At 36.9% G+C, this 5,545-nt stretch overlaps 1 pseudogene; it reads left to right on the top strand.

The window, feature by feature from the left end:
• Positions 1 to 243: 243 nt before the first annotated feature.
• On the top strand, positions 244 to 1,068 carry LOC116635910 (annotated as a pseudogene).
• The last annotated feature ends 4,477 nt before the right edge of the window (positions 1,069 to 5,545 follow it).

The following is a 5,545-nucleotide window of genomic DNA, read 5'->3' as shown; positions in this document are numbered from 1 at the left end:
TATACAGAAACACTTCCACTTTGTTTTTCTAATAACAGCCCCCTCCCACCCTCTGCTATACACATTTCCCACCAGCTAGAAACTCTTAAAATATCTTAAGCTAGATTCTGTAACTTATCAGCCTCTTTTAGACATCATTATAATGGTCTCATTCTAGTGTCTACTATTTGCATCTTTTTATTTAAAAACCTTGGATGGAGTAATCAGAGCTTCTTCCAGAAGTGCCTCTCTCCTGGTTTTGTGGAATTTCCTCACAACATGGCCCCCAAATGCCAGTCTTCACTCCTGCCACCTCAAATGAAGAAACCCAGACTGCCTCCTGCCCCCAAGCTGAAGGAGATGTCGACCTCTCAGCACTTGCTTAGGGGAGAAGAAGAACACCAAGAAGCAATTAAACATATTGATGAAGTACGAAATGAAATAGACAGACTTAATGAACAAGCCAGTGAGGAGATTTTAAAAGTAGAACAGAAATATAACAAACTCCACCAACCATTTTTTTCAGAAGAGGTCGAATTGATTGCCAAAATCCTCAATTTTTGGGTAACAACATTTGTCAACCATCCACAAGTGTCTACACTGCTTGGGGAGGAGGATGAAGAGGTGCTGCATTATTTGACAAGAGTTGAAGTGACAGAATTTGAAGATATTAAATCAGGTTACAGAATAGATTTTTATTTTGATGAAAACCCTTACTTCGAAAATAAAGTTCTCTCCAGAGAATTTCGTCTGAGTGAGAGTGGTGATCCATCTTCAAAGTCCACCGAAATCAAATGGAAATCTGGAAAAGATTTGACGAAACGTTCAAGTCAAACACAGAGTAAATTCAGCAAGAAGAGAGCTTCTTCACCCAGTTTATTGACCATTCTGATGCAGGTGCAGATGAGTTAGGAGAAGTCATCAAAGATGATATTTGGCCAAATCCATTACAGTACTACTTGGTTCCCGATATGGATGATGAAAAAGGGGAAGGAGAAGAAGTTGATGATGATGATGAAGAAGAAGGAGGATTGAAAGATATTGATGAAGGAGTTGAGGATGAAGGAGGACGAAAGAGAAGATGACTAATGGAACACTGATGGAGTCCAACCTTCCTTTTTTAATTTTCTTCAGTCCCTGGGAGCAAGGTGCAGTCTCTTTTTTTTCCCCCTTCCTCTTGTGCTCATTTGCCCTGTTTTTTTGAAGTCTCTTTTCTCTCTCTCTGTACCATGGTTCTCAACTTATTTTGGGGGGAAATACTTTGAGCAGAATACAATGGGAAAAGAATCTCTGCCCTTTGCTGTTCCAAATTCATTTTTATCCCTTCCTGTCTCAACAAAAACTTTATGGAATCAATACCACCATGCTCTGTGGGAAGCAAGAAAAACCTACTCCCTTAACTTTGCTGGAAGCTGGAGGGTGCTAGGCCCCTGTGTAGTAGTGCATAGAATTCTAGCTTTCTTCCTCCTTTCTCTGTATATTGGGCTCAGAGATTACACTGTGTCTCTACGTGAATATGAACAATTAGCATTTACCAACATGTACCTGTCTACTTTCTGTTGTTTAAAAAAAAAGAAAAAAAACTTAAAAAATGGAGTTATAGAAAGGAAAGGGTGGGTTTGAGATGTTTGGGTGGGTTAACTGGGCATTTTGACAACATGGCTTCTCCTTTGGCATGTTTAATCGTGACATTTAATGGACATCCTTGCAGTTTAAGATGACACTTTTAAAATAAAACTCTCTTTTAATGATGACTTGAACCCTGCCACTCGATGGGAGAATCAGCAGAACCTATAGGATATTGTTTGGAATTGACATTCTTTATTGTAGTTTTGTTCCTGTTTATTTTTAAATTTTCTTTTTGTTTCACCGGAAAGGAAAGGTGATGCTCAGTTTTTAAAATATTTTTATTATTTTTAAATTTAATTTTAATATGTTAATCACCATACATTACATCATTAGTTTTTGATGTACTGTTCCATGATTCATTGTTTGTGTATAACACCAAGTGCTCCATTCAGTACGTGTCCTCTTTAATACCCATCACCAGGCGAACCCATTCCCCCACCCCCGTCCCCTCTAGAACCCTCAGTTTGTTTCTCAGAGTCCATAGTCTCTCATGGTTCGTCTCCCCCTCCAATTCCCCCTCCCTTCATTTTTCCCTTCCTACTATTTTCTTCTTCTTCTTCTTCTTTTTTTTTTTTACATATAATGTATTATTTGTTTCAGAGGTACAGGTCTATGATTCATCAGTCTTACACAATTCACAGCAAGGTTGGTGCCTCCCCTGGGTTAAATGCTATTGAATTTATTACCCAAGGGCTTGGCTTGGATGGGTAGTGGTTCTAAGTTACACCTGCAAGTAGCACCCCTAGGAACTGGTGATCCCTACTGAGATTTGTTCACATCTTTTTGATTACCCCCAGCTGAAGGCACCATGTGTTTCCTTCTTTCCCCTCTATACCACAGTGACCCCAATGGGACTGTAGCCTTCAATCTCACCTACCCTCCCAGGCCAGCATTCAGACTTGTGGACCTATGGGAATACCTAGAACATATCTCCTTGAACAGAGACTTGAGGTGCCCCATTCCTCTACCATTTTGTCTTTTCATGTTGTTTTTCCCTTGCTTGGCAAGACTTCTGGCCAAGCATTCAACTGGAGCTTCTGTCTTCACATCTCAATTCTTTTCTTTGGCTTTGGACAAAGGAAACATTTGACTTTCCTCAGTCACAGGATAGAAGGAATGGATTCCAAAAATATAAGCCTATCCCCTTATGCCCCCTGCCAAGCTGACCTTCATCTCTCAGTTGTTTTCTTTTATTTTTTGGTGAGTGTGTATGGGAAGTCAGGGTTCATTGTAAAGCTATGTTTCTGAATTAGTCTTCTTAGTAGGACTTATAGGAAGATCATAGGTTTGCAGAACCTAGAAGATGGGGTAGACAGCACCTATTGTCCTTAGCTGTGGGCTTTGACATTGTTTCCAGGTAAATCAGAAAACCTTCACTTTCCATCCTGTTATGTTCCCTGGTGGAAGATTGAGATCTATTTCTGAGCCGAAAAATAGCAATTGTCATCAAAGCTGTTTATGCAGTATACTAACCTCTTCTATGTATTAATGACATGAGTCATTATAGATGAGTTTTTTTCTCCCAGAACCTATTAGAGACTCCAAATCATAACTGGAACCTAACCCTGGACAGATCAACTTAACTTCAAAAAACTGTCTTAAACTAGGGCTTCTGTGTATGTCCTGCCCAATGCTTCTCAAGTTGATAGTTTTAGTATGGAACTAACTGTTCAGGTTTTGAAATACCCGTATTATATGACTAAAATTCTTCATGTTTGGAAAACCAGCCAACTATGATAAAACTGTTGGAGGCAGATGATGGAGGATGGGCATATTGTAAAACTGGGACTAATTTTTTTTTTTTTTTAAGATTTATTTATTTACTTTAGAAAGAGAGAGAGCGGGGGTAGAGAGAAACTCAAGTAGACTCTGCGCTGAGTGTGGAGCCTGATGCCATGACCCTGAGATCATGAACTGAGCCCAAATCAAGAGTTGGATGCTCAACTGACTGAGCCACCCAGGTGCTCCAAACTGGGACTAATTCTAAGAAATGTCTTGGTGCAATAAAATCAGCCATGATTCCAAGCTGTGCAGTTGGGTTCTTTTCATTCAATCAAATTCTTTGCAAGCTAAAACATTCTTTCTGTTTGTTGTCATTTAGGTTTATTTTAGCAGCACTTTCTATTATGGTAAGTTTTCTCATGTTTAGCTGACTGAAAAAACCCCCCTGAGTTTTAAATTTCTTTTCACAGCTAAAGAACCAAATTTGACACTACCAATGAATTAAAAATTTATAAACTTATATTGTTAAGGCCTAAGGCTTAAATCAAATGGGAATTATTGAGATTGAGGTAAAAATGAAGTAATTTAAACATGTATGTGAACACCAAGGAAATATCTGATAAGCACACAATCTTCTAAGTTTACAAATGTCACAAATTATTTTAAAATATTTGACATTTAATAAAGTCCAAGCTCATTGTACCCAGTATTTCCCCCCCATTTATTTATTTTTAAAACATATGTAATTTTTTAAGGGTAATTTAATTCACATGTTTTGGATTCATTTGGCTATGTCATTAAAATTCTGTTTTGTAAGAATTACATTGCATCCAAGTAGTCTTTTAGTGTATTTGAAAATAAGTTTTTTTTTTTATTATTCCTTTTTTCCCTTGTTAAATGGGACCATCTTTTTTCTCTGGTAGATGAATTCAAACAGAAAGAGATGTGTTTTATTGATAATTCTGTAACTATGAATGTCGGATTATTTTATTAAAATATAAAATGAATTTTTTAGAGAGCATTTCATTAGTGGCAATGATAGGACTGGCAATTGTAATTACAAAGAGTCACATAATTATTTTATAAATTGCAAACTAAAAAGTTCCAAGTGAAATCCACTTTTGATATGTGAAGCAGGATCTAGTATTATTAAGAGCATACTACATGTCAGGCAATGGACTCAACACTTCATGTATAATTTAAAAGCATCTTACTTTTACATCCTTTTTTATGAACATCTCAGAAAAGGGACAGCCAAGATTCAGTCTGGTTAGGTAATTGCCCAAGGCCATGCACAGGGTAAGTGGTAAAATTAAGGTTTGGACCAGGGTAATCCACTTAAAAAATTGATTCTCTGTGGCAGAAAATAATTCTTTAATTATTGTAGCTAAAATAGAAATGTGTTATTGATTTTCCCTGAGATTAAATGGATTTGACTATAACAAGTTATACTGTAGATATTTATAATTAAATACTCAGTATACCCATGAACCTGGGCATATTTGCCAAAATAAATATCATTGTCCTTTAGTTAGACAACTTCTTAAATCCATTTATTATATATCTACTGGGTAGCTACTATATGCAAATAAATTATTATTGAAAACATTTTTGATTCCTGAATATTCTGTCACAGAAACTTTGCATAGAGAACCAATTAGTTTTAACAAAAAATTAGTTTTAGCGGATAACACGGGCAAAACAACAAGTACCACTACTATATCACAGAGGGATGTATTAATATGCTAAAGGGCAAATTCTATTATCAATTTTATTTTTCTGTATTAGTCATTAGAGGTCAATCATGCCACAGTAAAAAACAGCCCTCAAATCCCAGTAGTTAAAACAACAAAATTTATTTCTTGCTCAATCTACATGTCCAATGCAGGTTGAGAGAGGAAGGACTTATTTTAGTCATGTAGGAACCCTTACTGATGGAATGCCATCTTTTTTTTTTTTTTTGTAGTTTTTAATTTTATTATATTATGTTAGTCACTATACAATACATCATTAGTTTTTGATGTAGTGATCCACGGATCCATTGTTTTCGTATAACACCCAGTGCTCCATGCAGTATGTGCCCTCCTTAATACCCATCACCGGGCTAACCAATCCCCCCTCCCCCCTCCCCTCTAGAACCCTGTTTGTTTCTCAGGTCCATAGTCTCTCATGGTTCATCTCTCCCTCCAATTCCCCCCGCCCATTTTTCCCTTCC

Source organism: Phoca vitulina, unplaced genomic scaffold, assembly GCF_004348235.1.
Source record: "Phoca vitulina isolate PV1807 unplaced genomic scaffold, GSC_HSeal_1.0 scaffold11, whole genome shotgun sequence".
In the NCBI taxonomy this organism is placed as follows: domain Eukaryota; kingdom Metazoa; phylum Chordata; class Mammalia; order Carnivora; family Phocidae; genus Phoca; species Phoca vitulina.
The sequence above is the reverse complement of the archived record's forward strand: the minus strand, read 5'-3'. Positions and strand labels throughout refer to the sequence as shown.